General features: G+C 45.3%; 2 non-coding genes across 2 annotated transcripts; both read left to right on the top strand.

Moving 5' to 3' along the window:
• Window positions 1-4,004: 4,004 nt before the first annotated feature.
• Window positions 4,005-4,171, top strand: LOC116272532. The gene has a single exon (XR_004181196.1). It is a non-coding gene; the product is annotated as a U1 spliceosomal RNA (small nuclear RNA).
• A 12,055-nt stretch (window positions 4,172-16,226) lies between these two features.
• Window positions 16,227-16,390, top strand: LOC116272531. The gene has a single exon (XR_004181195.1). It is a non-coding gene; the product is annotated as a U1 spliceosomal RNA (small nuclear RNA).
• Window positions 16,391-22,096: the final 5,706 nt, after the last annotated feature.

Below are 22,096 nucleotides of genomic sequence, written 5' to 3'. Positions count from 1 at the left end.
AGAAAGTAAATAAATAAGCTGGGTGTGGTGGTGTGTGCCTGTAACTCCAGCACTTGGGAAGCTGAGGTAGAATGATTCATTGAGACCTGAAGGTCAAGAGGTCAAGACTGTACTGGGCTGTGATGTTGCCACAGCACTCCAGCCTGGGCAACAGTGAGACCTCGGCTGCAAGAAAGAAAGAAAAAAAAAATCGGAGACATCAACCAAACAAAAAATTGCTTCCTCACTCTGAAATGACAATGGTGAACACCATGATGCTATTGGAAAGCTAAGACAAAAACACTCCCTCCTGCTATCAGGATCCAACCTGCCCTCTTGCTCTAACATGTGTGACCCATGGTTTAAATGCTGAAAGCTGATGTAGCCAAATTATACTACATTTACCTGTTCTGTACCAGCATTTATTTTGTCTCTGGAGGAGATCACCATCCATGGCCCTGAAATGTCTAAAGACATGGAATGATGAAGTGCAATGTCTTTTAGGATATTTGGTCATGCCTATACAAATATACCTCTGAAGAAACCCAACATTGGATGAGTGGGGAGGCCGAGGCGGGTGGATCACCTGAGGTCAGGGGTATGAGACCAGCCTGGCCAACATTGTGAAATCCCGTCTCTACTAAAACTACAAAAATGAGCTGGGTATGGTGGTATTCACACGTACTCCCAGCTACTCAGGAGGCTGAGGTAGGAGAATCACTTGAACCTGGGGGGCAGATGTTGCAGTGAGCCAAGGTTATGCCACTGCACTTCAACCTAGGAGACAGAGCGAGACTCCATCTCAAAAAAAAAAAAAAAAAAAAAATTGGAAGAGTATCCTCAAACTTTTCACTAGGCATGTCCACCACAGTCTATTTTAGTAATAGTTGGAGATCCTATTGGGAGAAAACTTGCTAATTATCTGCCTGGCCATTAAGAAGATAGCTCCAAACATTTTTGGGGGAGCACATACCTTTTGCTTTGATGGGATGTTGCCTCCCATGGTTAGAAATCCTTCTTTTACCTTAGGTAACATTGCTGATAAAAATTGAACATGGTGGCTCTGGCCTATAATCCTAGTGATTCAGAGGCTGAGGTGGAAGGATCACTTAAACCCAGGAGTTCCAGGCTGAAGTGAGCTATGATGGCGACACTACACTCCAGCCTGGGTGACAGAGCCACTCCTTCTCTCTGAAAGAAAAATACAGAGTTCAGGCTTGGTGGCCTATGCTTGTAATCCCAGCACTTTGAGAGGCTCCGGTGGGAGGATTGCTTGAGTTCAGGAATCTGGGACCATCCTGAGCAAGATAGCGAGACCCTGTCTTTCAACAAACAAACAAAACAAACAAACAAACAAAAACAAAATTAGCCAGGCATTGGGGCATGTCTGTAGTCCCAGCTACTCGGGAGGCTGAGGTGGGAGGATTGCTTGAGCGAGGGAAGTGGAGGCTGCAGTGAGCCAAGACTGCACCACTGCACTCTAGCCTAGGCAACACAGCAAGACTGTCTTTAAAAAAAAAAAAAAAGAAAGACAAAAGAAAGAAACAAATATTGCCGATGAAACTGTAGCCTCTTTCACAGCTCAACACAAAGCTATTTATTCACTGGCTAAGGTTGTACTGGACGATCGTATCACTTTAGATGATACATATTTTCAAAGACAATCTTATCTTTATTTAAAAATGGGTGGAACCTGGGCGCGATGGCTCATGCCTGTAATCCCAGCACTTTGGGAGGCCAAGGCGAGTGGGTCACCTGAGGTCAGGAGTCCGAGATCAGCCTGGTCAACACCTCTGAGTTCATCTCCGACCTCACCAATCAGAGCTCCCAACTCACTGGCCCCCAATCACCAAACTATGCTTAAAAACTCTGGTCCTAGAATGCTCAGGAAGACCGATTTGAGTAATGATAAAACTCTGGTCTCCCACACAGCTGGCTCTGGGTAAATGACTTTCTTTATTGCAATTTCCCTGTCTAGATAAATTGGTTCTGTCTAGGCAGCAGGCCACGTGAACCCATTGGGCAGTTATACTCCCCCAAAACCCACTACACACTTTATGATTCAGTTTATATGAAAGCAAAGGACAGGAAAAACTTGCCTGATAGATTTGAAGTCTGTGGAGTATTGTCAGAGTTTGGGGTTGTATTCTACAGATTAACAGTAATCTGTTAAGCACCTCAAATAAAATTTCCCCCTAATATATATATATGTGTGTGTATATATATGTGTGTGTGTGTGTGTGTATATATATATATATATTTTTTTTTCCCCCCCAAATTTGGACCACTTTGTTTCTGTCTTTGCAGAACATAAAGTGCTAACACGAGGTAAGCGCTAAGGTCTAGAGAAGGCCATGGAAGAGATGACAAACTCCAGCACCATGCCTGAGTGTCCAGTGTGCTCTGCTGGCAGCATATTTGTACATTGCTGTATTTGAAAAAACCCTACAAGGTTCATGAAATTGGACCACCATCTTTATAACAGTGCTAGTGATAAAACAAGTAAGGATGGCTGGTTTGCAGTCATCTGAGCAGCCTCTCTGGTTTCATAGATCTGGTTTCTCTCTGATATTGAACGACTTGTAATTTCAAGTAGAATGCCGAAGGGGTGGCCTGCCCCTCCACACCTGTGGGTGTTTCTCGTTAGGTGGAACGAGAGACTTCAGAAAAGAAATAAGACACAGAGACAAAGTATAGAGAAAGAAAAGCAGCTCAGGACTCAGTCAGCCATAGAGGGACCCACGCTGCACCGCCTCTGAGTTCCCTTAGTATTATAGAGATAATTATCTTTACCATCTTAAAGATAAGGGAGTGGGTATCAATAGGATCGCTTAGGGAGGAAATTAGCAGTAAGACATAAGAACAAGGATCTCTGTGACATGAATAAGTTTAAAGAAAATCCTGTGCCTTGAGATAAACCTTTAGCAACATTGTTTCATCATCCTATCACATGGGATAAAACCTTGACAATACCTAGCTTTCTAGGAACAAAGACACACCCTGCACCAAAATCCATTAAACCTTGAGTTACCACAGCACATGTCTCTTGCAAGGACAAGGTTGGGGTAGGGTCACAGATTAACAGCATCTCAAATACAGAACAAAATGCAGTCTCTTTATGTCTACTTATTTCTATATAGACACAGTAACAGGCTGATCTCTCTTTTCCCCACAGAATGCTACATCACAAGGATAACGACGATGTGAAGAGAGAACCAGTTTCCTGTGTGTAATCCTACATGTTTAGTCTATGACATAGCCATTATTTGAAGAAGTGGTGGACAGGTTCCGTCTGCCAAAGAGGTCCTCGCAACACAGTCTAAGAACCGCTTCTGGGCGGGCGTGGATGGCTCAGGGCCTGTAATCCCAGCACCCTTTGGGAGGCTGAGGCCAGCTGGATTACCTCAGGTCAGAGGGCGAGGATCAGCCTGGCCATCATGGTGAAACCCGGTCTCTACTAAAATACAAAAATTAGCTGGGCCTCCAGTGGCATGCGCCTGTAATCCCGGCTACGCGGAAGCCCGTGAGGAGAATCGCTTCCGCAACTCCGGGAGGTGAGGCCAGGAGCCGAGATCATGCGACTTATTCCAGCCTGGGCGACAGAGCGAGACTCGGCGCCAAACCAAAAACAAAAACTGTAACAGAAACGCCCGCTTTGGGCACCAGGGACGGGGAAGGAGGAAAGGAGAGGCAGACGTCACTGTCCCCGCAGGCTGTGGGCAGCAGGCTGTTCGGCTGAGCTGGCGCACGATGGGGCGGAAAAGCAGACGGGGACCGAACGCGCCACGGTGACATCACCGGAGAAGGCGACTTCTGCAGATGAGGCAGCGCAGGGGCTGCCGCTTCGCCACCGGCTGCTTCGCCACGAAGGACTTCCGTGCCAGAGCGAGCCCAGGACCGCTGGTCGGACCTGGAGAGTCCCAGCTGTGTGTCAGGCCAGTGAGGGCCTGAGGGTGCGCGGGCAAGTGACCGTGTGTGTAAAGGGTGAGGCGTGGAGTTGTGGCAGGGCGGAGGTACCAGACCTCATACTTACCTGGCAGGGGAGGATACCATGATCATTTTAAGGTGGTTTTCCAGGGCGAGGCTTGTCCATTGCACTCCGGATGTGTTGACTTCGCGATTTCCCCAAACGTGGGAAACTCGACTGCCAATTTTGTGGTGGTGGGGTGACTGCGGTTCAGGCTTTCCCCTGGAACTTTTTGTAGTAGAAAAGTGACCCACGCCAAGGACTACTTTTTTTCCACGAGTTCATGGTTTGGGTGGCATGGTAAGCGTTCTCACAGTCACAGTGATGGAAACAGGAAGTACCGTATTACCATGCTCCGCCGCTTCTTGAGTTTGTTTAAACACAAGTTAAGCGCAGCCCTCTTCTGTTTCTACACGTGGGCTGATTTTGCAGATTGCTTTCTGGTCTCCAGTCTCTTGAGTTCTCACACGCTCTGTGAAACCTTCGCCAGGTTTTTCGTGGTCCCCAGTCACCCTTCACACAGCCTCTGTTTAACCGCAGCCCCACGGTGGAGTTTGTGGGATTTCGAAAGAAGTAAAATGCTCACCTCATAGAGCCATAGAACTCTACTTATTCACGCAGTCGAAAGGTTGTTCTCTCTTTGGATGAAAGCAGGGCCTTTTGTACTGTTCTCGGGATGAAAGTTAGGGCCTTTGGTGCTGTTCTTTGTGATGAAGGTAGTCCTCGCTCGTTGTAGACACAACACGCTTTGCTTTCTGTAGGGGAGCGGGAGGGGCTCTCCCGGAGCCGGGTACTACCTTCATGTTGCGGGCCGCAGATCGGAACCGCAGTCTTACCTGTAGGCAGAAAGGGCTGCAATCTACCCCAGTTACCCGAACTACCCAGCAATAAAATGGGACACATTACGGAAACATGAGATAGCGTGGATAATCTCAAAAACATTATGGCGAGTGACGAAAAGAGCATCCTGTGAGGCACCATCAAGGTGAATTTCTAGAACAGGCAAAACTAACCTGTATAGTGACAGAAACTACATCATTGATTGCTGGGGTCAGGCAGAGGGCGGGACTGACTGCAAAGGGCACGAGAGGACCTTTTAGAGTAATAGACACGTCATCAAACTTGAAATGCATGCGTTGTACCATAGTCAACTCACACCTTACTCAACTGGTTGTAAAATTGAATAAGAAAACCACTCCAAATCTTAATGTCTTCTACTTAATTTAGTGTATGTTTACCCTTAGAGGATTCCTTTAGAAAAATGTCTCTCTAACTGTGATTGGGAGTTGAGGAATTCCTTCATTTCTGTTTCCGTCTCTTTGTCTGCAGTTAAGTTCATGCACTATTAAATGGGATATTTGTAAAATAAAAATAGAGTCTAAGCTAAATTTTGTAAAAGTATACATATATGCATCTTTATTATTTTATTATTTTTTCAGGTATCTATATCCTTATTATTTTTTCTTCTTTTTCTTTTTGGGGGCCTGGGGGGGATAGTCTAGCTAAAATATACATTCCTGTCTCTGTAGATGTACCACAAGACCTTTACTCCAGTGTTGTCCAAATGTTATGAGAAATTATTTTTGAACTAAAGGTGATCAAAAATTTTACATATGTTTACATCTTCTCTACTGTTAGTATGATCTATGCTTAGCATGTATAATTTTTTTTTAAAGACAATAGCTTAACAGTAATTTGGAAGAAAAATACGTACCTATGTTAAGAGTAGTTAATTCCAGCAGTGTGAATATGGATGACCAGTTATCTTCCCTTTATGAATTTTTTAAATTTTTAAATGGAAAATCCTCAATGACCTGGAAGTGAAAGAACAGATTAGATATGGAAGGGGTGTGGGGCAGGTGAGAGGAAAATGTAAAGAGAAGGACAAACCTGCCCCAAGCAGGACCGTAGTTTGCTTGAAGGCTCTCTAAAGGCTGATAAGAAGAATATGGGGAGGCATGAAAATACTGGTGGACAGTGCATCACCTGTCTTATTCTCCTCCTTAGTTTCTTCAAAAAGAAATACACAGACTTATATTTCTTTTCAAGCATGCTTACCATTTGTGTTTCTCTTTTTTATTAGTGTAACTGCCCAGTAGGTTTATCTTATAGTTGCCCAGAAAGCCAAATGGAGCTGAGAACAGCAGGCTTTCTACAATAGAGAAAGCACTTTCTATTAAATGCAGAGGTAGCTGAGGACTCAGGGACAGGGGTTTATTATTACTCACAATCTGCCAAAATTCAAAGATGGACTAGGGTTTTTGTTTGTTGTTTGTTTTTAAGGATAGTCTGGCAGGGCAGGGGCTAGGGAATGGGCAAGCTGATTGGTTGGTTTGGGGATGGAAATCACAGGCCAGAGTTTGTTTACTGCACTGAAACAGTCCCTGGGTGAAAAATACAGGACCAGAGCTTGTTTCAAGCATTTGGTCTGGGTGTGCCAGTAAGTCCGAATGCTAAGACAGGGTCTGGAAAATATCTTTGAACACCCATCTAAGGTTTAACGCTAGCAATGCTATAGCTAGGCACAGTTGGGGAACCTAGGAATCATGGGAGGCTTCTGGCTGCATGGCTCCTGAGCCATAATTTCCAATCTTGTGCCTAATTTATAGCTTCTATAAGGAGGTCTGAATCTCCAAGATAGAAGGAGTTTGTCTCAAAGTTGCACCATCTTTGTTTCAGGACTTAGACTTGAATCCAACCTCCTCTTAGGTTAGTCTGGCCTATGGCCCAGGAATGGACCAAGGGCAGCCCAGAGGCTAGAAGCAGACAGCAGTCAGTTAGGGTCAGATTTCTTCACAGTCATAGTTTTCCATGTCAGGTTTTTCACTCGTCATAATTTTGCAGGCAAGTGATTCCAAAGTAGAGCAGTATAAACACAGTGGTTCTGAGAACGCCTGGAGCTTTAGCTGCCTCTACTCTAAATCCTCCTTTGCTGGCTGAGTGACTTAGGCAGGTCACTTAACATCTTTGTGCATCTCATAGTTTTCCTCTAAGTATGGAAGATGAAAGTGATGGTGCGGGACCTCGGCCTGAGGGTAAGTGACCGTCGAGAACATAGCGCACTATCAACTGTATGCGATATGTGGCACTTGTGATTCAGGCACAGTTGATGATGTGCATATGTTACTCATGTGCGTGTTAGCTCTTGTGTTTTGCCTGCAACACTGCACAAAGAAAAGATGTGATGAAAACCATTTGTACTGAAGTTACAGCAGTGATACTTTCCAGTGACCCTGCACCCTCCCAGGGAGACTGCAGCAATCCTCTCACCAGCAGTAACCTCCTGAGCTGGGAGGTTCCAGGAAGGCCCCTCAATCTCCAGCAGGTTTGACCTTCAAGGAGCTTCAGGGAAGGAGCTAGAGAAGTATTTCTATCTGGGAGGAACTGGGAGTTTATTAGCTCATCCGTACAGCTCATCCAAAGGGGAATAATGATTCAATTTCTGGCTTCAAATCTGCCCCAATAAAATTCTTATAGTTTTGACCAGGTGCAGTGGCTCACGCTTGTAATCCCGGCAGTTTGGGAGGCCGAGCGGGTGGATCACCTGAGGTCAGGAGTTCGAGACCAGCCTGGCCAACGTGGTGAAACCCCATCTCTACTAAAAATACAAAAAGTAACCCGGCGTGGTGGCGGGCGCCTGTAATCCCAGCACCTCGGGAGGCTGAGGCAGGAGAATCGCTTGAACCCGGGAGGCGGACGTTGCAGTGAGCTGAGATCACATCATTGCACTCCAGCCTGGATGATAGTGCAAGACCCTGTCAAAATATATATATATTTTATAGTTTTACAGTGGAAGACATTTCTACATGTAGGGGAGGAAATATGACTTTTCCTCACCCAGCCTAGGTTCACTGCTGAGACCCTTATAGCAAAAGAAACTAACAAGAGAAGAGCATATGTATTTATTTAATGTAAGTTTTACATGACAGGAGCGCCTTTCAAAGGAAATGAAAGCCCATGGAAACAGCTAAACCTCAGTTTTGTTTTTTTTTAACAGTCAGTTTATTGAAGAATGGATAGTCATGGAGACATATCATTAAGACCATAATAGTATGACCTAACAGTAACAAACTGGGGAAAACGTAGCCAGGCCTCTGTATTTAGGCTCTTCTCTGTGTCCCTGTGTCTTCAGAATCGAGGATGCACCTTTCCTCTGGGTACAGAGAGGGCACCTCTCACATAAGTGTCTTATAATCGACTTCAGAGAAGAAGGGCGGCAGGTGGTGGGGTGACAATGACCTTCCTGCTTCTGTTGTTTACTCAAATTCCTTTAGCATAAAATATTCAGTACCCCAAGATGTTATATTTTGGAGTAGCATGTCATGAACCCCATCATGCACATGCAACAAAACCCAGAATCTTTGAAGAGTGATGACTTCAAAATATTTAAATTCAAAATACAAATGATGACCAAGTAGGGTGGCTCATACCTGTAGTCCCAGCAGGGAGGTGCAGGGAGGCCCAGACAGGTGGATCGCTTGAGTTCTGGAGTTCGAGAGCTGCCTGGCCAATATGGCGAAACCCCATCTCCACTAAAAATACAAAAATTAGCCCAGCATGTGGTGCACACCTGTTGTTCCAGCTACTTTCAAGGGGTGGGGAATGAGTGGGCTGAGGATTAACGGAAACAATATCATATTTACAAATTATTTTTTTCCTATAAGGCTAGTCAAGTGAAGCAGTGGTCTTATGCAACAGGTCTTATGCAACAGGTCTTATGCAACAGGTTTTATGTAATGCCTTTAACTTCAGCACTTTCAGCAAATTTATCTTCTGCGGGAGAGATACCAATTCATATTCCAATTTATTTCTCAACTCTAATACTGTCCCTTTCTTCATTTACTTGCTGGCACAACAAACTTTCTCCCCCTTCCCCCACATTTCTTAGACTAGGTCTCACTCTGTCACCCAGGATGGAGGACAGTGGTGTGATGTCAGTTCACTGCAGCCTCCACCCCCTGAGCTCTAGTGATCCTCCCACCTCAGCTGCCAGAGTAGCTGGATCTACAGACATGCACCACCACATTCAGCTTTTTTTTTTTTTTGTAGAGATAGGGCCTTGCTATGTTGCCCAGGTTGGTCTCCAACCCCGGAGCTCAAGAGATCTATTTGCCTCAGTCTCCCACATTGCTGGGATTTCAGGTGTGAGCCACTGTGCTGGCCATGAGCCCATGATGTTCTAATAAGGGGACAGGTGCCTTCCTGGCTTAACTAAGGGGAGGGTACAACAGAAGGACATGGTGGACATTACACATAGATATTCTGTTGCATATGATGGACAGCGAAACTTCTAAGATATTTTCTTCTCTTTTCTTTTTTGAGTCAAGGTCTTTCTCTATTGCCCAGGCTGCAGTGCAGTGGCACAATCACAGTTCACTGCAGCCTGAACCTCCTGGGCTCCTGCGATCCTCCCACCTCAGCCTTCCAAGTAGCTGAGACTACAGGTATGCACCATCATATGTGGCTATCAAGAAAAATAATAATTCTGTAGAAATGTGGTCTCACTAAATTGCCCAGGCTGGTCTCCAACTCCTGAACTCAAGTGATCCTCCTGCTTCGGCCTCCCAAAGTGCTGTGCTGAGATTACTGGCATGAGCCACCATGGTCGGCCCTGTTTCTTTTTAAAATTTATTTATTTTGAGTCAATATTTTATTTTCTCTGGAAAGATAAAGGGAACAAGTTTTTTCCAGAAACAGGCGTATGGTATGGGCCCAATGATACCCTGATCCACCCCTTAGGCTTCCACTACCTCAAAAGTAGTTCATAAGCTGACTTGTTGGAAATCTTTAGACAAAATGATAGCAATGTGGTGCGAGTATTGAAAACCACACGGGCCGGCTGTGGCTCAAGCCTGTAATCCCAGCACTTTAGAGGCCTACACTGCATGATCACGAGGACAGAGGACTGAAAGACTATCCTACACACACGGTGAAACCCGTCTCTACTAAAAAATACAAACTAGCTGAGCTAGGTATGCATGCCTGTAGTCCCAGCTACTCGGGAGGGGCTGAGGCAGAGAATGGCTAAACCCGGAGGGCGGAGCTGCAGTGAGCTGAGATCCGCCACTGCACCCAGCCTGGGCGACAGACAGACTCCGCCTCAAAACAAAACAAAAACAAAAACAAAACAAAGAAACCATTGCCTACTAATGCAAAAGGTTTATTCTGCTGTACCGCCTAGTTCTGGGCTCAGGACGTAATCCCTGGACAACCCCTTCACGTGCTCTGGTGGACTTTAGGTGGCCTTTTAGGACCCTCTCAGTGACATAGTAGCTAGACTTACTCCAGCTGTCTGCATCTTAGGGTCACAGATACCTTCCGGTGGTAATTTGTATATGCTCTCACTGGGGTGAAGCATTTCCATGCCAATGAGCCACAGCCCAAGTAGCAGGTAGAGTGTGATTAGAAAAAAATCATTCCTCATGGGGAGTGCCATGTGATCTCCATAGCAACCGAGGAACACACTGTATCAGGCAGGTAGTTGGATCCATTTGCAACGTTTGGCCTATGTCCCAACATTTCCATTGTGCCTATCACCCCTAATCCTCTGGACTGGTGCAACCCAATAATGATACAATAAAAACTCAATTGACAAAACTAACAGAAGTTTTTAACCTTCCCTGGCCAAAGATCCCCCACTGTTTCTGAAAAACTTTCACTCTCTCCCTTTGAAATTAGAACAGGAAGACCCATGCAGTGGTTAGATGAAGGGGCTTATGAACCTGTACTGTACTTCTTAAAGGTAACATCCTCCATCATTGCTAAGGTCTCACAAGACTTCTTACCAAGAGCTCCAAATTAATACAGGATGCCTTTCATAATGAGCTGCTGGGAAATGAAAATATCACAAATTGTGGCCTATAATCTGGAGATGTTGTTTACTGGAAACATCAAATAAAATATTCCCTCCAAGCCCACTGGAGGGCACCAAACATATATTATTAATATTAATGTTTTCCTTTCTTTCTTTCCTTCCCTCCCTCCCTTCTTTCTTTCTCTCTTTCTTTCCTTCCTTCCTTCCTTCCTCTCTCTCTCTCTTTCTCTCTTTCTCTCTTTTTGATGCGGTCTCCCTCTGTTGCCCAGGCAAGAATGCAGTGGTGCAATTATGACTCACTGTAGCCTTTCACTCCTGGGGTCAAGCCATCTTCCTTCCTGAGTCTCCCAAGTAGCTGGGACCAGAGCTGTGGGCCACAGCACCTGGCTCACATCAGGTATTATTGCCCAGTCTCTGTGGCAGTAAACATAAGGGCGTTGACACACAGATTCATGTTTCTCATATCCCTACCAGAGTGGACATCTGTCAGTGGAGGTTTTCACTTAAAGGTGACCTGCAATATCCCTGACCAAGATGTCAAGTAGCTGACATCTGTTGTAGCCCACTTCCACCCAAGATACTGGGCTGTATAACCAGTTATTCACAATTCCAGTGCTAACTGCAACTGAAAGGGTTGGTCGCTTTTTCTGTTGACTGGAATATGTACACCGTTAGGGCTCCTTTAAGTTGTAGGGGTCCTCTCTTGGTGGTTTTGGTAAAATCATCCTATATGCATATTCTCTAAAGATATGACACACTAGTCCTATTGCATGTATGTGTGTATATATATACCTACACACATAGCAAAATGCCTGTGATCAGATTGTTGTTTTACTGTCCCTAATTAATTTGATTACAGCAGGGAGGGATAATTTTCTGATCAGAATCTCACAAACCATTGCCACTGTGAGAAATTTGACAAGGTGCTGGGTTTGCCACCTAAACCACTCCAAACCACTTTTTACCACACACCATTGGTACATCCCAGCAATTTCACCAGTATTCCCTCTGATTGCACTCATGATGCCAACTCGATCACATCAAGCAAAACCTGTTTATCAAATCTGTCTGACTCTTTCCTAACTCTCCGCCCCACGCCTCAGCTTAAATCATCATAATTGTAATTGTCAAAATAACTGCCTGTAATCCCAGCACTTTAGAGGTCGAGGCAGGAGGATCACTTGGTTTGCAGTTTGGAGACTAGCTTCCTGGGCAAATGGTGAAACAATGTCTCTACAAAATATACAAAATTAGCCGGGCATGGTGGCACCCAAGTGTAGTCCCAGTTACTCAGGAGTATGAGGTGAGAGGATGACTAGAGCCCAAGAGTTCGAGCCTGCAGTGAATCCTGATGACACCACTGCACTCCAGACTGGGCAAAAGAGGAGACCGCGGTCTCAGAAAGCAACAACAAGCTGGGTGTGGTGGTGTGCCTGTAACTCCAGCACTGGGAAGCTGAGGTAGAATGATTCATTGAGACCTGAAGGTCAAGAGGTCAAGACTGTACTGGGCTGTGATGTTGCCACAGCACTCCAGCCTGGGCAACAGTGAGACCTCGGCTGCAAGAAAGAAAGAAAAAAAAAATCGGAGACATCAACCAAACAAAAAATTGCTTCCTCACTCTGAAATGACAATGGTGAACACCATGATGCTATTGGAAAGCTAAGACAAAAACACTCCCTCCTGCTATCAGGATCCAACCTGCCCTCTTGCTCTAACATGTGTGACCCATGGTTTAAATGCTGAAAGCTGATGTAGCCAAATTATACTACATTTACCTGTTCTGTACCAGCATTTATTTTGTCTCTGGAGGAGATCACCATCCATGGCCCTGAAATGTCTAAAGACATGGAATGATGAAGTGCAATGTCTTTTAGGATATTTGGTCATGCCTATACAAATATACCTCTGAAGAAACCCAACATTGGATGAGTGGGGAGGCCGAGGCGGGTGGATCACCTGAGGTCAGGGGTATGAGACCAGCCTGGCCAACATTGTGAAATCCCGTCTCTACTAAAACTACAAAAATGAGCTGGGTATGGTGGTATTCACACGTACTCCCAGCTACTCAGGAGGCTGAGGTAGGAGAATCACTTGAACCTGGGGGGCAGATGTTGCAGTGAGCCAAGGTTATGCCACTGCACTTCAACCTAGGAGACAGAGCGAGACTCCATCTCAAAAAAAAAAAAAAAAAAAAAATTGGAAGAGTATCCTCAAACTTTTCACTAGGCATGTCCACCACAGTCTATTTTAGTAATAGTTGGAGATCCTATTGGGAGAAAACTTGCTAATTATCTGCCTGGCCATTAAGAAGATAGCTCCAAACATTTTTGGGGAGCACATTTTTGCTTTGATGGGATGTTGCTTCCCATGGTTAGAAATCCTTCTTTTACCTTAGGTAACATTGCTGATAAAAATTGAACATGGTGGCTCTGGCCTATAATCCTAGTGATTCAGAGGCTGAGGTGGAAGGATCACTTAAACCCAGGAGTTCCAGGCTGAAGTGAGCTATGATGGCGACACTACACTCCAGCCTGGGTGACAGAGCCACTCCTTCTCTCTGAAAGAAAAATACAGAGTTCAGGCTTGGTGGCCTATGCTTGTAATCCCAGCACTTTGAGAGGCTCGGGTGGGAGGATTGCTTGAGTTCAGGAATCTGGGACCATCCTGAGCAAGATAGTGAGACCCTGTCTTTCAACAAACAAACAAAACAAACAAACAAACACAAACAAAAAATTAGCCAGGCATAGTGGTGCATGTCTGTAGTCCCAGCTACTCGGGAGGCTGAGGTGGGAGGATTGCTTGAGCGAGGGAAGTGGAGGCTGCAGTGAGCCAAGACTGCACCACTGCACTCTAGCCTAGGCAACACAGCAAGACTGTGTCTTAAAAAAAAAAAAAGAAAGACAAAAGAAAGAAACAAATATTGCTGATGAAACGGTAGCCTCTTTCACAGCTCAACAAAAAGCTATTTATTCACTGGCTAAGGTTGTACTAGATAATCACATCACTTTAGATGATACATATTTTAGACAATATTATCCTTATTTAAAAATGGGTGGAACCTGGACGCGATGGCTCACGCCTGTAATCCCAGCACTTTGGGAGGCCGAGGCCAGTGGGTCACCTGAGGTCAGGAGTCCGAGATCAGCCTGGTCAACATGGTGAAGACCTGTCTCTACTAAAAATACAAAAATTAGCCGGGTCCAGTGGCATGTGCCTGTAGTCCCATCAAGTTGGGAGGCTGTGGCAGGAGAATCACTTGAACCCAGGAGGCAGAGGTTGCAGTGAGTGGAGATTGTGCCACTGCACTCCAGCCTGGGAGCCAGAGAAAGAGTCTGTCTCAAAAAAGCAAAACAAAACAAAAACAATGGGTAGATACAGCAGCACTTACAAGAGTTCATAAAAGGAATGTACATTGTCAACTGATAGTGTGAAGAGAGCAGCCCCCTGCCCACCTGGTTGTGATCTCTGCACAACGCTTGCCCACAACCTCCTCTTCCACTTAATACAACACAGCCCAGAACACACAAGGGGAGAGCCACAGCCACAGCAGCCTCCGCAGCCCACTTTAGATGATAGATTTAGCTGAGCAGGGAGGTGGATGTGTGCTGGTTACAACGTCTTGTTGCGTATCCATATATAAATACTTTCCATGAAGTAGAACTTCATCTGGAAAAAATTAGAAGTCATTTGGCTATGAGAAATCATGAAAGAAGAACTGGGATGTGACGTTTTCCCTGATGTTTTTAGTTGGCTCCCTAATGGAATAGGAATAGGTTCCCTTACTGTTCTGGCATACAGATCCTCTTTGTGAATCTCATTCTTGTGTGCATTATATGTGTTCTATTCAAATTATTAATGTTATATATTTCCTGTTTTACTTCTGAGAAAACTGATTTTATGGTTTCTAAAGACTAGAGATGATTAAACAAGTGACAGCTGTAGACTTAACTGAGGTCTCTCTCTCCTCTTTTCTTCTTTTTTTTGTTTTTCCTACTCTGTGACACCCTTTCAACTGGGCTTTTTGGCGCTCTTAACAATTCCTCAGTGAGGCGGCTCCTTTCCTCTCCTGCCCTCAGTGTGGGAAAGACCATCTGGGTATGAGCCTTCCTGGCAAAGAGGGACACCTTGCCTGAGCTTTTGATCATCAGTGCTTTCAAAAATAAATAAATAAATAAATATATATAAAAAACATATATATTTCTTCTTTATATATATTTATATATATATTTATAATATATATTTTTATATATATACACACATATTTCCCCCCGCCAAATTTGGACCACTTTGTTTCTGTCTTTGCAGAGCATAAAGTGCTAACACGAGGTAAGTGCTAAGGTCTGGAGAAGGCTGTGGAAGAGATGACACACTCCAGCACCATGCCTGAGTGTCCAGTGTGCTCTGCTGAGGCAGCATATTTGTACATTGCTGTATTTGGAAAAACCCTACAAGATTCATGAAATTGGACCACCATTTTTATAACAGTGCTAGTGATAAAACAAGTAAGGATGGCTGGTTTGCAGTCATCTGAGCAGCCTCTCTGGTTTCATAGATCTGGTTTCTCTCTGATATTGAACGACTTGTAATTTCAAGTGGAATGCTACATCACAAGGATAACGATGTGAAGAGAACCAGTTTCCTGTGTAATCCTACATGTTTTAGTCTGCGCATTACAAGCCATTATTTGAAGAAGGGTGGACAGGTTCCAGCTGTCTGCCAAAGAGGTCCTCGGCAACACAGTCTAAGAACCGGCTTCTGGGCGGGCGTGATGGCTCAGGCCTGTAATCCCAGCACTTTGGGAGGCTGAGGCCAGCGGATTACCTCAGGTCAGGAGGGCGAGATCAGCCTGGCCATCATGGTGAAACCCGGTCTCTACTAAAAATACAAAAATTAGCCGGGCCTGGTGGCATGCGCCTGTAATCCCGGCTACGCGGAAGCCTGCGGGAGGAGAATCGCTTCAACCCGGGAGGCGGAGGTTGCAGGGAGCCGAGATCATGCGACTGCATTCCAGCCTGGGCGACAGAGCGAGACTCGGCGCCAAACCAAAAACAAAAAACTGCAACAGAAACGCCCGCTTCTTTGGGGAAGACCAGGGACGGGGAAGGGAGGGAAAGGAGAGGCAGACGTCACTGTCCCCGCAGGCTGTGGCAGCAGGTTGTTCGGCTGAGCTGGCGCACGATGGGGCGGAAAAGCAGACGGGGACCGGGAACGCGCTATCGGTGACATCACGGAGAAGGCGACTTCTATGTAGATGAGGCAGCGCAGGGGCTGCCGCTTCGCCACCGGCTGCTTCGCCACGAAGGACTTCCCGTGCTGTAGGAGCGAGCCCAGGACCGCTGGTCGGACCTGAGAGTCCCAGCTGTGTGTCAGGGCTAGGAGGGCTCGAGGGTGCGCGGGGCAAGTGACCGTGTGTGTAAAGGGTGAGGCGTGTGGAGCTGTGGCAGGGCGGAGGTACCAGACCTCATACTTACCTGGCAGGGGAGATACCATGATCACGAAGGTGGTTTTCCCAGGGCGAGGCTTATCCATTGCACTCCGGATGTGCTGACCCCTGCGATTTCCCCAAATGTGGGAAACTCGACTGCATAATTTGTGGTAGTGGGGGACTGCGTTCGCGCTTTCCCCTGAACTTTTGTAGTAGAAAAGTAGACTCCACGCAAAGAGCTACTTTTTTTTCCCGCGAGTTCGTGGTTTGGGTGGTATGGTAAGCGTTCTCCTCACAGTCACAGTGATGGGAAACAGGAAGTACCGTATTACCATGCTCTCCGCCGCCGTGAGCTTGTTTAACACAAGTTAAAGGCAGGGCCCTTCTCTTCCGTTTCTACACGTGGGGCTGCTTTTTGCAGATTGCTTTCTGGTCTCCAGTCTCTTGAGTTCTCACGCTCTGTGAAAACTTTCGTGTTTTTTCGCAGCCCCCAGAGTCACCCTTCACACAGCCTCTGCTTCTAACCGCAGCCCCCACAGGAGTTTGTGGGATTTCTGTGCTAGCGGGGAACGTGTTCTCACCTCATAGAGCCAGGTAGAAACTCTACGCAGTCGGGTGCTGTTCTCTTGGATGAAAGCAGGGCCTTTGGTGCTGTTCTTTGTGATGAAGGCAGTGTCCCGGTTCGGTTGTAGACACAACACGCTTGCTTTCTGTAGGGGAACGGGAGGGCTCTCCCCGCGTCCAGGTGCCCTTGCTCATGTTCACCGAGGCCTGCAGATCGGAACCGCAGTCTCACCTGTAGGCAGAAAGGGCTGCGATCTACCCCAGCTACCCGAACTACCCAGCAATAAAATGGGACACATTACGGAAACATGAGATAGCGTGGATAATCTCAAAAACATTATGGCGAGTGACGAAAAGAGGGCATCCTGTGAGGCACCATCAAGGTGAATTTCTAGAACAGGCAAAACTAACCTGTATAGTGACAGAAACTACATCATCGATTGCTGGGGTCAGGCAGAGGGCGGGACTGACTGCAAAGGGCACGAGAGGACCTTTTAGAGTAATAGACACGTCATCAAACTTGAAATGGATGCGTTGTACCATAGTCAACTCACACCTTACTCAACTTGGTTGTAAAAAGGAACAAGAAAACCACTCCAAATCTTAATGTCTTCTACTCAATTTAGTGTATGTTTACCCTTAGAGGATTCCTTTAGAAAAATGTCTCTCTAACTGTGATTGGGAGTTGAGGAATTCCTTCATTTCTGTTTCTGTCTCTTTGTCTGCAGTTAAGTTCATGCACTATTAAATGGGATATTTGTAAAATAAAAATAGAGTCTAAGCTAAATTTTGTAAAAGCAAACATATATGCATCTTTATTATTTTATTATTTTTTCAGGTATATATATCCTTATTATTTTTTCTTCTTTTTCTTTTTGGGGTCCTGGGGGGGATAGTCTAGCTAAAATATACATTCCTGTCTCTGTAGATATACCACAAGACCTTTACTCCAGTGTTGTTCAAACGTTATGAGAAATTAATTTTAAACTAAAGGTGATCAAAAATTTTACATATGTTTACGTCTTCTCTACTGTTAGTATGGTCTATGCTTAGCATGTATAATTTTTTTTTTAAGACAATAGCTTAACAGTGATTTGGAAGAAAAATATGTACCTATGTTAACAGTAGTTAATTCCAGGAGGTGTGAATATGGATGACCAGTTATCTTCCCCTTTATGAATTTTTTAAATTTTTAAATGGAAAATCCTCAATGACCTGGAAGTGGAAGAACAGATTAGATATGGAAGGGGTGTGGGGCAGGTGAAAGGAAAATGTAAAGAGAAGGACAAACCCAGTTCTAGCAGGACGGTGTTTAACTTGAAGGTTTCTGGGGATCCGTTGTTGGGATAAGAAGAATATGGGGGAGGCAATGAAAATATTTAGGACAGTGCATCACCTGTCTTATTCCTCCTCCTTTTGTGTTTCTTCAAAAGAAATACACAGACTTACATTTCTTTTCAAGCATGCTTACCATTTGTGTTTCTTTTATTAGTGTAATCCGCCCAGTAGGTTTGTTTGGTTGCCCAGAAAGTTTTCAATGGAGCTGTGAACAGCAGTTTCTAAGCACAGAGAAGGAATCTTAATAAATGCAGAGGTAGCTGAGGGACCAGGACAGGGGTTTATTATTACTCAAATCTGCCAAAATTCAAAGACTAGGGTTTTTTGTTTGTTTGTTTGTTTGTTTTTTAAGGATAGTCTGGCAGGCAGGGGGCTAGGGAATGGGCAAAGCTGATTGGTTGGTTTGGGGGATGAAATCACAGTGTCAGAGCTTGTTTACGCCCGAGTCAGTCCCTTGGGTGAAAAGCCACAGGACCAGATGAGCCAGCTACTGGTCTGGGTGTGCCAGCAAGTCCATCATAAGACAGGGTCTGAAAAATATCTTGAACACCAATCAAGGTTTAACGCTGAAGCACAAGGAGAGTATATAGGGCACAAAGGTGGGAACCTAGGAATCAAGGAGAGGTTTCTGGCTGCATGGCTCTGAGCCATAATTTCCAACTGCCTAATTTGTTATTAGCTTTCTATAAGGAGGTCTGATCCTCAAGATAGGAAGGATGCTTATCTCAGGAAGGGGTAATCATCTTGTTTCAGACTTAGACTTGGAACTAAACTCCTTAGCTCTGCTTATGCCTAGGAATGGACAAGGCAGCTCAGAGGTTAGAAGCAAGATGCAGTCAGTTAGGTCTTATTTCACAGGCCATAGTTTTCCATGTCAGGTTTTTCACTATCACACTTTTGCAAGGTGGATTTCCAAGTAGAGCAGTATAAACACAGTGGTTCTGAGAACGTCTTCTGGAGCTAGGCTGCCTTCACTTCAAATCCTCCTTTGCTGGCTGAGTGACCCTAGGCAGGTCACTTAACATCTTTGTGCATCTCAGTTTTCTCATATGGAAGATGAAAGTGATGGTGTGACCTCGGCCTGAGGTAAGGACTAAATGAGTAAACATATGCACTCATCAACTGTGCGTGACATGTGGCACTTTGTGATTCAGGCACAGTTGATGATGTGCATATGTTACTCATGTGCGTGTTAGCTCTTGTGTTTTGCCTGCAACACTGCACAAAGAAAAGATGTGATGAAAACCATTTGTACTGAAGTTACAGCAGTGATACTTTCCAGTGACCCTGCACCCTCCCAGGGAGACTGCAGCAATCCTCTCACCAGCAGTAACCTCCTGAGCTGGGAGGTTCCAGGAAGGCCCCTCAATCTCCAGCAGGTTTGACCTTCAAGGAGCTTCAGGGAAGGAGCTAGAGAAGTATTTCTATCTGGGAGGAACTGGGAGTTTATTAGCTCATCCGTACAGCTCATCCAAAGGGGAATAATGATTCAATTTCTGGCTTCAAATCTGCCCCAATAAAATTCTTATAGTTTTGACCAGGTGCAGTGGCTCACGCTTGTAATCCCGGCAGTTTGGGAGGCCGAGCGGGTGGATCACCTGAGGTCAGGAGTTCGAGACCAGCCTGGCCAACGTGGTGAAACCCCATCTCTACTAAAAATACAAAAAGTAACCCGGCGTGGTGGCGGGCGCCTGTAATCCCAGCACCTCGGGAGGCTGAGGCAGGAGAATCGCTTGAACCCGGGAGGCGGACGTTGCAGTGAGCTGAGATCACATCATTGCACTCCAGCCTGGATGATAGTGCAAGACCCTGTCAAAATATATATATATTTTATAGTTTTACAGTGGAAGACATTTCTACATGTAGGGGAGGAAATATGACTTTTCCTCACCCAGCCTAGGTTCACTGCTGAGACCCTTATAGCAAAAGAAACTAACAAGAGAAGAGCATATGTATTTATTTAATGTAAGTTTTACATGACAGGAGCGCCTTTCAAAGGAAATGAAAGCCCATGGAAACAGCTAAACCTCAGTTTTGTTTTTTTTTAACAGTCAGTTTATTGAAGAATGGATAGTCATGGAGACATATCATTAAGACCATAATAGTATGACCTAACAGTAACAAACTGGGGAAAACGTAGCCAGGCCTCTGTATTTAGGCTCTTCTCTGTGTCCCTGTGTCTTCAGAATCGAGGATGCACCTTTCCTCTGGGTACAGAGAGGGCACCTCTCACATAAGTGTCTTATAATCGACTTCAGAGAAGAAGGGCGGCAGGTGGTGGGGTGACAATGACCTTCCTGCTTCTGTTGTTTACTCAAATTCCTTTAGCATAAAATATTCAGTACCCCAAGATGTTATATTTTGGAGTAGCATGTCATGAACCCCATCATGCACATGCAACAAAACCCAGAATCTTTGAAGAGTGATGACTTCAAAATATTTAAATTCAAAATACAAATGATGACCAAGTAGGGTGGCTCATACCTGTAGTCCCAGCAGGGAGGTGCAGGGAGGCCCAGACAGGTGGATCGCTTGAGTTCTGGAGTTCGAGAGCTGCCTGGCCAATATGGCGAAACCCCATCTCCACTAAAAATACAAAAATTAGCCCAGCATGTGGTGCACACCTGTTGTTCCAGCTACTTTCAAGGGGTGGGGAATGAGTGGGCTGAGGATCAACGGAAACAATATCATATTTACAAATTATTTTTTTCCTATAAGGCTAGTCAAGTGAAGCAGTGGTCTTATGCAACAGGTCTTATGCAACAGGTCTTATGCAACAGGTTTTATGTAATGCCTTTAACTTCAGCACTTTCAGCAAATTTATCTTCTGCGGGAGAGATACCAATTCATATTCCAATTTATTTCTCAACTCTAATACTGTCCCTTTCTTCATTTACTTGCTGGCACAACAAACTTTCTCCCCCTTCCCCCACATTTCTTAGACTAGGTCTCACTCTGTCACCCAGGATGGAGGACAGTGGTGTGATGTCAGTTCACTGCAGCCTCCACCCCCTGAGCTCTAGTGATCCTCCCACCTCAGCTGCCAGAGTAGCTGGATCTACAGACATGCACCACCACATTCAGCTTTTTTTTTTTTTTGTAGAGATAGGGCCTTGCTATGTTGCCCAGGTTGGTCTCCAACCCCGGAGCTCAAGAGATCTATTTGCCTCAGTCTCCCACATTGCTGGGATTTCAGGTGTGAGCCACTGTGCTGGCCATGAGCCCATGATGTTCTAATAAGGGGACAGGTGCCTTCCTGGCTTAACTAAGGGGAGGGTACAACAGAAGGACATGGTGGACATTACACATAGATATTCTGTTGCACAGGATGGACAGCGAAACTTCTAAGATATTTTCTTCTCTTTTCTTTTTTGAGTCAAGGTCTTTCTCTATTGCCCAGGCTGCAGTGCAGTGGCACAATCACAGTTCACTGCAGCCTGAACCTCCTGGGCTCCTGCGATCCTCCCACCTCAGCCTTCCAAGTAGCTGAGACTACAGGTATGCACCATCATATGTGGCTATCAAGAAAAATAATAATTCTGTAGAAATGTGGTCTCACTAAATTGCCCAGGCTGGTCTCCAACTCCTGAACTCAAGTGATCCTCCTGCTTCGGCCTCCCAAAGTGCTGTGCTGAGATTACTGGCATGAGCCACCATGGTCGGCCCTGTTTCTTTTTAAAATTTATTTATTTTGAGTCAATATTTTATTTTCTCTGGAAAGATAAAGGGAACAAGTTTTTTCCAGAAACAGGCGTATGGTATGGGCCCAATGATACCCTGATCCACCCCTTAGGCTTCAATTACCCTTTTTAAAGTAGTTCATAAGCTGACTTGTTGGAATTCAGACAAAATGATAGCATGGGGAAAGCAGTGTATTGAAAACGATTGCCTACGATTGTGCAAAAGGTTTATTCTTGCTGTACCGTCTGTTCTGGCCCAAACGTAATCCTGGACAACCCCTTCACGTGTCACAGGGACTTTGTACCTTTAGGACCCTTCGAGACAT

Source organism: Papio anubis, unplaced genomic scaffold, assembly GCF_008728515.1.
Source record: "Papio anubis isolate 15944 unplaced genomic scaffold, Panubis1.0 scaffold1216, whole genome shotgun sequence".
NCBI lineage: Eukaryota > Metazoa > Chordata > Mammalia > Primates > Cercopithecidae > Papio > Papio anubis.
The sequence above is the reverse complement of the archived record's forward strand: the minus strand, read 5'-3'. Positions and strand labels throughout refer to the sequence as shown.